Source organism: Argiope bruennichi, chromosome 5 (assembly GCF_947563725.1).
Source record: "Argiope bruennichi chromosome 5, qqArgBrue1.1, whole genome shotgun sequence".
Lineage (NCBI taxonomy): Eukaryota > Metazoa > Arthropoda > Arachnida > Araneae > Araneidae > Argiope > Argiope bruennichi.
The window spans coordinates 43,368,638-43,385,119 of NC_079155.1; positions in this window are offsets into that span (position 1 = coordinate 43,368,638).

Here is a 16,482-nt window from a genome sequence, read left to right on the forward strand (position 1 = left end):
TATGGCGATATATATGAGTATATAATGTGGCGATATATAGGAGTATATAATGTGGCGATATATATGAGTATATAATATGGCGATATATATGAGTATATAATATGGCGATATATATGAGTATATAATATGGCGATATATATGAGTATATAATATGGCGATATATAGGAGTTTTCTCATCAAACAAGAATATTGGCTAATGTTTACAAACAAATTTCCAATGTATCATAAACAAAGTTTGCTTGTAGAATCCAAATAGAGGCTAGTTTTATAATATAATCTGTATTGAGCTAACTGATTATATTATGATAATAAAAGGAGAGGAACAAGACTATTCTTTTTGGTTTATGGCGTGTACTTAATCTTTAATCCGCTCTTGTTAGTGCCCTAAAGCTATAAAATTTCTCTAAAAGTTAAATTCTTGCCGAAAAAATATATTTAATAAATAAATCATTATTTTTTAGTCATAAAATCACGTAATTCTGATAATTATTATAACAAGCACATTCATTAGCAATTAGAAATTTTATAATTAATATAACTGATACATGTATGTCACATAAATGTTGTTGTTACTTAATGGCACTTTACGAGCCAGGTGACAGATCTGTCAGCGATTTAAACCGAATGAGAGTCTCTTGTTTTTTCAATAGCGCCAATTAGGGTCAAAAGCGCTTAGCTACTTCATGCGTCACATTCGCTTGCACAATCCCTTTCTACAGGGGGGTACATTCACACACCTCACAGATAGGACACAGAAGAACAACCATGCCCAAAGCGGAACGCCCAGACCATGGGGGAGATAAGCTACCCCTATGCCAGGACGCCGGCATATCACATAAATGAATAATATAAATTAATAGTTAGAGAAACGATAACTCTTAAAATAGGAATTGTAATGAAATGTAATATCTATAGTTTTCGAAGTTCGAAAGAATTCTATGTATTGCAAGTACACTCAATTAATATTACATAACCAGTTTAATTCAAGATCATAAAGAGAAAGAAAATTTGATATTCGTCAGATGTAAAATCATTTATTATCCTTTCTTAACTCTAGAATAAAATAGAACTCTATTTTTAAAAAGCTACATGAGATTTAATGATTTTATACAACTAGTAAAAAAAATGATTTAAAGATTTGATGGAACAATGAAATAAATTTGATTTAAATTTCAATTATGAAAATTATTACTAAAAATCATATTTAAAATTATTTTTTGAAATTATTGTAAAACGGCATAATAATTAAATTTGAATCATTGAAAAGATAATTTTTGGAATTTTAAGTGGATGTAAATTGTTTTTTCTCATGAATGATTTCTCATTTCTAAATTTATTACAAAAAAAGAATTCAGAAATTTTGCTTATTATACAATTAATTAAAATTCTAATCAAACTTCCTGAAATTTGATTCAGGATGGGCAGATTACCGTACTTCAAAGTGTATCTGAATTTTATATGGCAGCTTTGAAGTCAGAAAGTCAGAACTGTTATATACTATACAACAGACATAGACATTTGCTTTATTAATATTAGTAATGATGACTTCTCAATATAAGATATATATGTTTCCTTCTTCTATAAAGCTTCATTAGGACATACAAAAATGTTTTAAAAGTAGTGTTTGTAATCGTTTTGAATTTTGTAATGAAATATTCTAAATTTTTTCAAAAAAAATTGATATACAAATAACTTAATTAACTAGATTGAAATGAAAAAAGTCACGAAAATGTACTCGAGAAAATTGCATGAAATATGTTATAGTGAGCAAAGCATGATTTTGAACAAAATAGATTTTAAAAAAAATCTTTACCACAATACAAATATTATGGTTTGAAGCTGTCAAAAAAAAAAAAAAAAATTAGGCCACACTAACAAGTACACATGAAAAATATTTAAAAAATTATGAAAAGAATCTCTCTCTATATAAAACAATCAGGAAAACAAAAGAACCAATCCCCTAGCCCCAACCACTAGTTTGATTTCACCAATTTTGTATCATGTGGAAACTCATGGCTCCTAAACACATCATCAATGAGGATCATTATTTCCACTTTCGAGATAAATTTCAGAACATTACCTTCTGTTGATTCTCAATAGGGAAAAATTAGGATAAAGTTTCCCAGCCACAATCACTATAACGATTTCGATAATTTTTATTTCATTTGAAGGTTCATGATTCCCAAATTGTCACGACTCCCTCTTTCTCGCTATACCGCCTTTAAGTTTTAGACATATAGCAAAATAAAACTTTGGCAAAGCCTCCAGCCCTCATCAATTAGATCGATTTCACTGATTTGCAGGCATTGGTATCAGTTGACTTTCATGTTCTATATGCTACCACAAAAAAATATTATTTTAAATTAAATTTGAACAATAAACATTTAACATTCTGGCTGGATACCAATGCCTGCAAATCAGTGAAATCGATCTAATTGATGAGGGCTGGAGGCTTTGCCAAAGTTTTATTTTGCTATATGTCTAAAACTTAATCCAGCCAGAATGTTAAATGTTTATTGTTCAAATTTAATTTAAAATAATATTTTTTTTGTGGTAGCATATAGAACATGAAAGTCAACTGATATAAATAAACTATTAAGTAATACCATTAATAATATTATTAATATGGTTAGAGACAGCCGGTCGCCGAAGGAGGCTAGTAATGTTTTTAACTGTAATTGATGCTTTAATTTGCTTTGATTCGGGTGTATGGCCCTTGTAAACGAAATGAAAGTGCAAAGTTAGATTGCTTGGAAATATCGCAAAAGAGAATTGCAAGGTCATAGGGGCCTTAAAAAGTTGTGGGACATCTAGATAGTTGTAATGATCGATTATTTGATAATCTGGCCCTAGAGACCAGATCACAAGCATGACCTTTGAGCTGGTGTTCCAATCTGCAAACTTTAATCCAGTGATAGGAAACTTGACTCGTGATATCAGATTTAGTCAGCAGTAAATGGGCAGATTAGGCATCTGTCTAGAGCACATTTCCGCTGAGTGGAGAGGGGGGGAGGGCGATAGCAATTCGATTTTAAAATATCACAAGCCAAATTATTAAATACATTAAAAAAAATTCAAATTCTTTGAATTATAAAATATTAGGATAATATAAATATCTTATTATATGAAGTCAATCGAGCTCTTACCTGTTTCATTAAGTTCACTTAATTATAACAGTATTTAAAAACAAAAAGATTTTGCTTGGATATGATTGCGAGCTAATATATGCACTGCACATCAGCGAATCATAATAAAATAGAATAAATAAATAAAAACATACATTATCACAAAGAAAAAAATGACTAACATAATATAAATCATTAATATACTGATTAAATTAAAAATGTCTTGATGTGGGGAATCAAATCGATAAATTTATTAAAAGAGGTACATTTCAATATATATTGTCTAGGGTCATTTAGGACCTAAATTCACCACTGCCTGTGCAAGTCTTATAGATTCGGCGAATATTTTCCACGACTGGATCTGATACCAAAAATCCATTCTCCCACTTCGAACCTGAGATTCAATTACTAGAATCTCATTATTAGTTCAGGATTATGAAACATGGACATTTGTTAGAAAGGAGTTAAGCTGAATTTTCTCAAATTAAATCGATTTGCCTTTAATTTAAATTATATATTTTCGGTATTATTCTTATTTAGATGCCAACAATAATTCTCTCTCATTTTTTATTTGTTATCATTCTTGCCTCAAAACCACCTCTCCTCTTCTTTCGTCCATTATTTTGAAATTAGATAAGATAAAGAGTATTATCGGACTAATTATCTCTTTCCAGATTAGTTTTTCTTTTTTAAAGCCCTGGATTAATGAGGTAAAAATGATAAAAAGATGATAACTACGAAACAATACATTCGAAACCGAAAACGATGCATTTTGAAAGTATGATGCTTACAGGTGTTTAGTTTTTGCAGGTAAATTTATTCAATTAAAAAAAAAAGTATACCTAAAAAGTTTATGTAGAAATTTCAAAGGTAAGTTCAACAGGTTGAAACTAAGAAATTTTGAAATAAAATGTTAGGTTGAAAATCTAAAAGGGATAGAGGAATAACAGAGACAATTTGTCAGTGTAATAAGTAAAACTTTCTCACATATCCTCTAATAAAGATGTTATCAGCCCTCCTCCCAAGTGAAATAACGCTATTGTAACGTCATTGCCAATTGCTCTAAATAGTAAAATTGTTTCTCAGCCAACTGGTCATGAACGTGAAACTTCTAATGTCTCATCCAGTGAAATGACACAGGACCTTCTTAAATTTAAAACCGTTACATATAAGAAAAAATATAAAAAAGACCATAAGCAAAATTCTGAAAATGCATCAAATTCTAAATTCTGGAAGACTTCACCTCGACAAGTCTCCCAATCTATGCCAGTAGCTAATATTAGCTCTTCGACCATTAATTCAAAATTATCAGATAAAATGGATGAAGCCAACTCTAAGCTTGAAACCATGTCCACAGATAAACCCAACCAAAACACTGATAGCGAAATAGAATCGGATAATGCAATAGAATATAATCCCCATGAAACAATTGATGAAACACCACCTGCTCCGGAACATTCTACCGATTCCACCACGATAAAACTGCTTTTAGACAAAGTCTCCAAAAATGTAGGGTTCAATGGGTTGACCCAAAAAAAATTTATAGGGAACCTTCAAGTAAACCTATTCATAAGAAATACTTGAAAAAACATCGAATAAAAAGGTTACAATGATTTTTTTCACTTGTTTCCGTAATTTATTGTACCTGTTTTTTTATTATGAGAGTTTCATTTTCACCTTTTTAAATTTCATTGATATTTTAATCTTTTGATATTTTTAGAAAAATTTCCTTTCTGGGATGTAATTTGCACTTTTAAGAACCCTGCTACCATTCATTTTTATGATAATATGGAAGACAAATAATTTTTAATTTTAAATTGTATGACTGAATTGTACTTGACATATTTTTACCATTTGTTTGGCGCAGTATAGCCATATTTGGCTCTTGCGCCACTAAATCTCAAAATACATACCTACCTACCTACCCAAGTGGAATAAAAGGGAAAGCGTTATAATGAAGAAAGATCCAAAACTGAAGCATGATACTATTAATAAAGTAGCAGCTAAATTTGAAGCAGGACAGCAAATACAGAGTATTTTTTGGAGATGGCTAGATCCTACTTGAATTAATATATAATATATTTTTTTTAATTTTATGAATATATATTGTCAATGAATTTAATCTTCTTAACTGAAATTGCAATTTCTTCTGGTACTCGGAGAAAAACAAATTTACAATGTATACCATATTTTCGGGCGGTGGAGATAATATTTTACTACATCAATTATTGAGCTAACATTGTCAAATATAGAAATAATATTTTGTAGATGATATCAAGCAATATCTCGAAGCGTATATTTTGAAATTCAGCATGTCTTTTTACCGGAAAGATGCAAATTTACTTGCCTTTCTTAAAAAAACAAATTTTAAAAAACACCTTGTGGTTTTATGCATAAGAATTATTAACATGCATAACTAAATAAAAACAAATCGAATATGAAAAAAGGAAAAAGATTCTCCAAAATTTTCTTTGATTCCTGTTTCAGCAATCAATAATAATTTATTAACAATTAGCAATACATTTACAGTTAAAGGCCTGGTCCGGTTATATATGACAATTTACAACCGGACATTCATGATCAATCAGTCCACACAAAGACTATGGTATAATGGCACTTCAGAATCTAACGTCAATACGAAAAACAAGTCGGAATTGGAAGTTAGACATCCAACTCATGCTCGCATCTTGTCGCCATTTAAATTGGGTATCAGTCAGAGAAACACGTCAGTTGGACGTTAGTCGAAAAGGCAACGATTTGGTGTGGAGACAGGTACTTTCAGTGCACTCTGGCAAGGCTTTTAGCAGATTTCAGTGAATTGTGTGGAGTGATCGTGAATGAACGGTCCACATGGATGAGCGAAAAAAAAATGTCATTGCGAAAAATGCCGTCACTCCATTGGCAGGGCTTGGAATGATCCCAAAAACTGGCCCGAAAAAAAAATGGAGTGGAGTACGACCACTTCATTTAACATAGTGTGGAGTGATCGTGGAGGACCGGCCTACATCAATGGAAAAAAAAATAGGATTGCGTGAAATATCACTACTCCAGTGGCCAGGCATAAAATGATCGTGGATGACCAATCTATAATGATGGGTGAAAAAATGGAGTTGCGTGAAATGCCATCACTTCATTGGCGTTGCTTGGAGTTATCAGAACTACTGGCGGAAAATTGAAATAGCATATGGTGTCAGAATTTCATTTGTATAGTCGGAAATGAATAACCGTCTTAATATTTATTAAGAGAAGCTGTTTAAGGATTTTACGGATGTTTGAATGAATGTCTGCTCAGGATTCAATAAAATGTTGCGTTCAAGAGATATGATTCAGGCAAGTACGTCTTAGTTAGCGATTTTCCAAAATCTTTTAGTTTCATTTGGAAAAATAATCGACCATTATCGCGGTATCCCTAATTTTAAAATCGGACTTGTCATTTCGTTTATTTTTGCTATGTTCTAATTAAGAAACATGTGCAATTCATTATTCCAATAAGGGGGAAGAACATTTGTCTTCCGAATGGAAAAAGTTTCTTTTTATTGAAGAATAGAAACACGTCGTGAAATTACGAATATTAATTATCGCAAGAATTATTGTAAGGATAGTTATAAAACATATGAAATGAAAAAAATAATTCATTATGGCATTAATATCACCATTTTTCAAAATTTTTATGTCTAGAAAACTTGGAAAATATTTTAAAAGCAGCTCTGGGGCAATTTCTAAATACTTCACTACTTCTATTAATTAAATTTAATCTATTGCTATATTTGTATTTGAACTCTTATTTTTTTTTAATACCCAAACGAATTTCATCTTCAAAAACTTTACTTAATGATATAATTTTCATTAAAATTAGATTATCTTCCAACAATCAAAAGAAAAGATTTTGCCTTTATGGATGTAGAACTTCGAAGCTCGATCAATGTAATTTCGAAGATTTAACCATCTGAAATTCTGTATATGAAACATGGTAATTCAATGGTAAAAATGTTCATCTTTTAATTAAATGCCATCGCAGTATCAAAAAAAAAAAGTAAAACTATATACAGTCACTCAAAAAAGTATTGGGACGCTTGACATAAATAACTACAAAGCTATTTATCACGTTCAAATAAAAACAAAATGAATCAAGAAATATTTTAACATTTGGTGTAGAATTTGTATAGAAAGTTTTATTGGTATTTTACAATTATAATTTGATCTAGCTGTTCAAATATAATTCAAAGACAAATAAGAGTAAAAAAAGTATTGGAACACTTTTGAAATGAGAAATTCAACAAACATGTAGTATATCATTAGAACTGAATTTTCTGCCACTTATTTAGACGATAATTTTAAACTTAAAAATTTCATCAGATAAAATTTCTTATAGAAGAAATGACGAAAACAAAGGTATATAGGTTGATGTGTGAAATCTTGTAACAAATCATTGGAAAAACGAAAAATCAGTTCACTATACAGGACATATCTTGAAATTGAGTAAGTCTACTGCTTTATACATTATTCACAGGTTCAAGAAAACAAATAGTATTGAAAACAAGCAAAGATCGGGGCGTCCAAGGACATTTAATGAGCGTGAAGAGAGGTGGATTGTGAAACAAGTATACGTTAATCCAAAAACTAGTTCAGTAAAATTAACTCTGCAATGTACAATTAAGTTCGGTAAGTCTGTAAATCCTGAAACTGTTATAAATGTTTTAAGAAAATATAAATATTATGGCAGAGTGCCTCAAAGAAAGCCTTACATCAGCGAAGCAAATCGACAAGCGAGGCTGGCATTTGGTAAAATGTAAGTAAAGCAACCAAAAGAATTTAGAGAAATGCAATTTTTGTTGATGGAAGCAAATACAACATTTTCGGATCGGACAGCAAGCAAAACGTTTGGAGGAAAGCAAATACAGCAAGGCATGTCAAAAATGTACGGCATACTATTAAATATGGAGGTAGCAATTAAATAGTCTGGGGATGTATGGTAAGCACTGGTGTCGGGATCTTGCATTTTATTAATGATACAATGAATAAATATGTCTATCTTGACATTCTCAAGCAAAATTTAAAGCAAAATGCGAGCAAGCTAGGGATCTCAAGACATTTTAAACTGTAACAAGATAATGACTCGAAACATGCTGCTGATATTTGCAAGTCATGGGTCCTCTACTACTGTCCTAGTGTAATTAAGACTCCTGCACCAAGTCCAGACTTTTATCCCATTGAGCATATGTTGGAATTTTTGCAACAGAAATTGTATAAATATCAAATTTTGAACAAGCAGGATTTAAGAAAGTATTTGGTAAAGAGTGGGCCAAAATCGATGGATCATTTTGCAAAAAATTGGTACAATCCATGCCAAATAGACTATGAGAAATCCTAATAACTAGATATTAACTTTTAAGCTTGCTTTGTTTTTCTAGTTTTATTGGGAAGTGTCCCAATACATTTTTGAGCACGTTTTTTCCACTTGATTTCTTTTATTTTTAATTATAACCATAATTACATTAATACTATGAGAGTTTTGTTTGAATTATTATGATTAATATATATCAAAATAATACTCAGTTCTTTCCTTTGGTTTCATTTGTACAATATTACGATAAAAATCTGTGAACTTGTGAGGTGTCCCAATACTTTTTTGACAGACTGTACATTGTACGAAAGATTATAAGTGAAGAATTATGATTTGCCTTGGTTCAATTGGTTGTGATTGGGTTCAAACTTTGAAAAAAAAAATCTAAAATTGTGATAAATTATGCTTTTTTTATTTATTTATTTATTGAGCTATCGAATCTATATAACTCTGCTATCTAGTTAAATGTGCAAATGCATATCCACTTGTATGCTGCCGCTCTACAGACTAGGTCATTCAACTTAGAGATTCCAAAATTGGAATAAATATATTTTGGAGTATAGAAATGTCCCCCGGAGTGATTTTTTTTATAGAAATTTTAAAGAGAATTTTAATTTATTAAATAATGCGAAAACGTTACAACGTTAAAATACGTAAATGAAAATATTACAACATTTAATTATATTAAATCCAAAAATATTACAACAAGAACTTGCGTGAAACCAGAAAATCATGTTATGCATAATAAATTTAATTGAAAGAAAACACAACGAATATTTCCATTGAATTGCTGTTGACAAATGTGGCTAGTATAACAACAGACAGACAAAATCAGTGGGGGAGAACAAATTGAAATGTTCTCGCACATTTTCTCAAAAAGATGTTATTTCCTTTCTACTTGGAAAAGAAATAATATCAGCAACAGATTGACATTCAAGATCTATAAAACTGGACTTTCAGCAAGGCCGTAAACACCCCAAATGTTCAAATTTTTATTCTTCCGTTTCAATACTTTCGGGCGGACATTTGATTCAACCGATCGAAATACAGAACCACAATTATAATGACAAGATGAGTAACTGAAATCACCGAGTTATCGTGTGTACATACATGCGAAAGTACTTACCGACAGAGGGCCAAATGCTGAAACTATGTTCCTAATTTTATTCATCAACATATTTACAATTTATTTATTGTATTCACGTATACTGGGATAGCTGGACAGACACACTTCTGAATGAATTTGGTTCGATATTTGATAGAAATCTACAAATTTGGTTTAGTTTAGTTTAGTTATATTAACGTCCCGTTGTGAAGCAACACTAGGGCTATTATGGGACGGACCTCGTAATTTTGAACCGCGGTCAGATGACGAGGACAACACCTGAGCTGGCACCCCCCTCTCCACACCAGCGGGAGGACATTTGGTCTGACGGATTTTACGTGCCCGTACACGACGGTTATTCGGTGGAATCAGGTCACGAACTTGAAACCCTATGGCTCACAAGCCGAGACCTTACCACAAGGCCACCGCCGCCCCCTACAAATTTGGTGTAAAGATCACATGCTAAATTTCATCCTTCTTGCTCAAAACTTGTTTGAGTTATCATTTTCACAAACAGGCGTCATTTTCCAAAAATATTTTTATCGAACTAAGGGAGCCCTGAAATGTGGAAATTCCCCAAATCTCAAATTCCAATTCTTTAATGATTGCAGTACTTTCTGTTTGTATGTTTCGTATATGAGAAAATAAAATCTGTCTATCCTTTGATGACTTTTGCCCCAAAACTTGTCATGTCTTACAGTTTAATGATAATATCATGTACCAAATTTAAAAGCCCGATGAGGTTTTGAATTATTATGTTCACGTGTATATGAACTAATAGGTAGGCATACTTATCCTTAAGCATTTTTTAAAATTTGAAAAGGAGAGATAATTTGTGTCCAAACTCCATCTGTCTAGCTTGTTTCGTTACTTTCAGTGAGATAAATAATCTCAAATATGATTTATTCGAATTAAAGTTCCTATCAGTTCCAAAAGATAGAGACTCATTACAATCCTGAAGTAGAGTTCTCTGACAATTTTAATGCTTTATTTTATTTGTCTTTGTTTCTGTTTCTCATAGCTAAAAGATGAAGCAAAAATCTTTGATGCAGTACGATGCATGAGTCCCGAGGTTTTAAAACACGAGTCGACAAACGCCCGGGAAACTTAAAACTCCTTCGAACTTGTTTAAAGAAAATCATCTTGTTTAATCTAATGGAACGACAGGAGCTGTCAGAGCTGGTCAAACAAGTCACCTTTGTCACATCCCAGACATTCGAAAAGGTGCCGATGTTGACTCAGCAGCTTAGCAACCGGCAATTGAATTATCCCTTCAGCTTTACTGTAGAACCAAGAAAAAGCATACTGAATAGAGGATAAAATTTTTCTCCTTCTTTTGTATCGATTTGACTTACAAAAGGGGTGTTGGGCAGGGCTGTCAGGAGGAAGTTTCTAAACAGAATCGAAAGATTATGTCTTTTCATCAGTCCTAAATCATAGTGATCAGCTATTATGGTACTGATGGAGTTTTCAAATGATAAATACATTGAATTAAATATCATACTCGAATTAGTGGCGTTTAATTAATTGGGAACGAATATTAGAAATGTTTTTATTTTCTCCGATTTAATATGATCATGTGAAATAAGAAATAGATTTATTGTTTATAAGAATGCATAATTATGTTTTGGAGAGCATCTAGCAGTGCATTGTTTTCTAAATTAATTTATTAATTAACCAGCTTCAGTGACAACAATGTTTCATAATTTCTCCAATATGTTTCGAATTACCACAGAAACAATGAGGTAATTGTGACAACAAGTTTTGCTCCTCATCACAGCAACGAGCTGATTTAAAAAGATAATATATTTGAAACGATAGGAAACTGTTGCTTTAGATTTTATTCTATCTTTCATTCTCAACCGTCCAAAAGTACTGTTTTTATATGTATTTTTTTAACAATAAAAATATTTTTATTTCATAGTATACTACATACAGACTACCATAACTATTGAATACTTTCAAATGGAAGTAATTTATAATAATTCTATTCATAGATTTCTCGGTTTAGTTTGGTTTGTATTATGTTTATTGGCGCAAAGGCCATATATGGCCATGCTGCGCCAAGCAAATTATAGGATTATTAGAAAATATGATTTAAAAAATAAATAAATAAATACATAAATAAATAAAAACAAGCAGCACTAGATAAAAACGCATAAAATATGATAATGCCAAAAGGGGAGAAAAAAAGTTTTGAAATTTCAGTTCATGAAAAATAAAATAATTCAAAAACAGGAGGATGAGAGAACAATGATGAAATATATTAAAAATTAACAAACATAAAATAATCTATATTTGAATATAGAGCTGAATAGCTTTTAAAAAGTTAAAAATATTCGGGTAGTAATTCTCACCCACCAAGTCTGCTAAAGCTAAAGACAGTGAATGGATGAAACGAATACGATGAGAATTAAAAGCAGGGCACTGGAGCAAACTGTGATATACTGTAAAATCTAGTTGACAAGTAGGACACGTTGCTGCTTTTTCGCCTAGAATTAGATGTCTGTGAATGAGACGAGTGCGTCCTATACAGAGACGAGTCACACAATTTTGTCGGGGAAAAGCGGAAATAAAACTTCTTTAAACACAGAAATGACTAAATATTATTAGAAAATACTAGGAAATATCTAAGACTTAGAAATTCATTTTAAAATGAATAAGGTCAAGTAGGTCAATTTAGCAGTAGAAGCAGAGCTTCCTCTTCAAACAGAGCGTTAGATCTCTTATTGAACTCACTTTCTCTGCCGTTTACATTCGCTGCAAAAGTCTAGGATGTGGTAGTATAGCTTTTATCTGACTCTTGGAAATCGCAAACTATGAATAACCACAAAAAATAATCGTATTGTCAATTTCAGAACATGCAATAGAATTTATTGATGAACGTGAAAATTTGTGGCAATCCATGTATTATATATCCAATATTTATAGCCTCATTCAAGTGGAAATGAACCGCATCACTCCACCGTACATCCAAGGTCATTCATCATCGACTGCCATCTGAGCAAAGTATATCGAAGTATTCTCATTATTCCAGAAAGCAATTTTTGGATGTGGGATATTTAAAACAAATAAAACTTCAGAACATTTCTTATATTCCTCACATTGCCGTATATGGCATGTCAAATTCTTGTGCACACATGCACAACTGCTGCTATGTCCTCCTGCTGCTACCTGTTCCACTACTACAGTTGTAACTTCGGCTTCCTGCTGTCAAGTGCATCCACTACTGCAGTTATAATTTATTCTGCTTCCTGCTGTTAAAATGGTTTCCGATCTCGGTGAATGTTTCGGTCTATCATGTTCGCTTGCTGCTTCCTGCTCCACTACTACAGCAGTAATTCCTTCAGCTTCCTGCTGTCAAGTTGGTACCCGTCCTCAATGAATGTTTCGGGTTACCATGCTCGTCTGTTCCTTCCTGTTCAACTACTACAGCTGTAACTTCTTTAACTTCCTGCTATCAAGTTCATTTCCGGTTTTACTGAATGTTTCGGTCTACCATGATCGTCTGCTTCTTCTTGCTCCACTACAACAGCTGTAACTTCTTCAGCTTCCTGTTATTAAGTTGGTTTCCAGTCTCAGTGACTATGTTCCAGACTCAGTGGCATACTATGTTCGTTTACTTCTTCCTGCTCCACCACTACTTCCCGTTATTAAGTTGGTTTCCAGTCTGAGTGACTATGTTTCAGACCGTGACTATGTTCCAGACTCAGTGGTATACTATGTTCGTTTACATCTTCCTGATCCACTACTATAGTTTGTAACTTCTTCAGCTTCATGCTGTTAAGTTGGTTTACGGCCTCGATGAATGTTCCAGTCTACCATGTCAGCTTGCTCTACTACAACAACTGTAACTTCAGTTTCCTGCAGTAGATTTGATTTCTGGCCACGTCTAAATTTAACTATGAATGTTCCGATCTTTTTAAAATGTAATATCCTTCTTCACAAATTTCTAGCTGCAGCAGAAGTATTGTTAACGCTTAACAATTAACGCAAGATTTAGTAAAGCCAGTTTCATGACTGGGTTTTTGGCAGCTTAAAAAAAAAAAAAAAATGCTCCGCAGCTTTATTTCCTCTCTTAGCGATCGAAATATTTTTTTTCTCTTCCTTTTAGAAATCGGAACTACATACTCAAGAGAGCATGCGTAGGAAGTTTGGGTAAAATTGACCAATTTACACTACAAAGAGGTCTGAAAAATTCTCTATGTATAACTTCTATATACAGATTTATTTATTTTATGTTTGGTTTTCCTACTTCCTTATGTAAACTCGTAAGCATAAAAGGAATATCAGTTTGGCTATGGACTCGAAGTAGAAAAGATAAGCCAAATCTAGAAATATTCGCTCGGAAATATTTCTTATTCTCATCGACGAAATATTATTTCTATATTTGGAATATATGGATATATTTTGCTTGGTTATACAAGTTAATAAGCCAACTCGTATGCATAAAGGAAAATAATATTCAAGCTATGGGCTCGAAGTATATCCTAGCACAGGGATGGCGAACCAGTGGCACGCGGTAGAATATTTTGGGCACGTCACCAATCAAAACGGTTTGCCTTTCAGTTCAAAATAACAAAGTTAACAATGAAGTATTACGAACAAACAGGAGTGATCGGTCGCGGTGCGCATGTTCCCATTCCCTGCAAGTGCAATAAAACACAAGTAAACAATTGATGTCTATGATTAAATATGTTAGCAAATATTGCCATATGAGCGAGGCCAATTACTCAGCTGCAAATGTAATTGATCGGCATAGTAAGCCTTTTCAAGAGGTCGAGTTCTTGAAGAAAGCCCGGTTAGCATACGCGTAATCACTTTTCGAGAATTTTGATAATAAAGGTGAGATAATTCAGGGCATCAAAGATATTCCTCTATCCAGAAACACAATAAAAGAAAGAATCTTAAAACTGCCCTGAAATGTAACAGATGACATTAACTGTACTCTTTTAATATCGCTGTGCCGTGACGAAAGTACTGACATCACTAAATCTGCACGTTTAGCTATTTTTGCTCGATATTTTGTAGGAAAAGTCACTAAGGAAGAATTAATTGCAATAACATCGTTACTAACAACTACAAAGGGCACAGATAATTGTAAAGCTGTTAAAAATTCGCCTGCTGAGGAAGAAATTGATTTGAAAATAATTGTTTCAGTAACAATTGATGGTGCTTCAAATATGGTGGGCCAAAAATAAAAATAAATAAATAAAAACGATTTCATTAGTTTATTTCAGACGCAGGACATTCAATTCTGGAATTCCACTGCGTTATTCACTAACAAGTCTTGTATGCTAAGAGTGGTTTAACATCTTTTGATAATGTAATGGCATTAGTCACAAAAATACTCAACTTCATATCGTCGCAGGTTTTAAATAAGCGAAAGTTTGATGCTTTGTTGGATGAAGTCAACTCGGTGTATAATGGCTTACTAATGTATAATAATGTTCGTTGATTGAGCCGTGAGAACGTACTTCAAAGGTTTGTTGACTGCTTGGAAGAAATCAGACTCTGCAAAATGAGGGAGAAATTGAACAATACCCACAGTTGTTGGATATGTGGCTTTCAAAATTGATGTTTTTTACAGACATATGACAACATTTCAATGAATTGAACGTAAAGCTTCAACGCACAAAGGAAACAATTGTCGTCATGATGGATTTCATTCACGCTTTTGTCGCTAAACGGCGTGTTTTCAGAAACGATATTAGTTACGATATTGATACAAGAAACTACAAACTTGAAAAAAAATATCACTTTCCAAACTTGAAAAAGAATATCAATATTATATATCAGATTTAAATGTACATGAGAAACCAGACAAAGAAAAAGTTATTGAAGAATTTATTTCGGTAATTGATTCTTTAATCAAGGAATTTTCAGCGAGATTTTCTCAGTTCAAAGAATTATCGGAAGTTTATTATGTACTCCGATGTGACTACATTTGATAAACTAAATTTGCCCCAGTTCGATTGGCTGGAAATTGAAGAATTTGAGATGCAACTGATTGATTTCCAGTCTAGTTCAATATGAATTTAAAGATTTATTGAAATAACAGAAAAGTTGTAATAGATTGAAACAGAAAGATTAACAAGCAATATAAGAAAAAATGCCAATAACAAAATTTTGGTAACATGGAATTCGATTCCAGACACATTTAACTGTTTGAAGAAGCTGGCTCATGCTGTTTTAACCATATTTTCATCTATCTATGCCTGCGAGTCATTATTTTCAGAGATGAATAACATTAAAGACTCGCTTAGAAACCGTTTGGCAGATGACTGCCAATTCAGCAGGCATTCTGCTAAAAGCAATACCTTACAATCCTAATATAAAATATTTGTCATCTAATCTGCAACAACAAAAGCCACGCTAATGTTACTTTATTTTGAATTACACTTATAACTAAAACATTTACTATTATACAGAGCAAAATGTATTTTTTCATAGTAAATAAAGAATTTTGAGTTGTTAGTATTAGTTTTATTATTTTCCTAAGTCAAAATTATTTAACTGCACATCTATACCTCATTGAACATTTCTTTAGAAAAAATGGCATGTTGATCCTTAAAGGTTGGCCACTCCTGTCCTAGCACCATTCCTGTAAAAATATAAGCCGAATTCAGATATATCCACTACAATATATTTCTTAATCTGATCGAAGAAATGTTATTTACATACTTCTCTGATTTGGAGTCTGTGTATAAATTTTGAATTTTATCATATTGTATAAATCCTTTCTGTTCAACCGTATTTTCGGGAATTCGAAGAAATCCATACCTTGTTATTTTTAATTAATTAAAATTATTTTTTTAAATCTCTATTATATTTACTCTCTAAATTATATTCTTGAGAAATTTAGTAGCTCTAACTCAAATGATCTGGCATGTAAAATGATAGCAGGA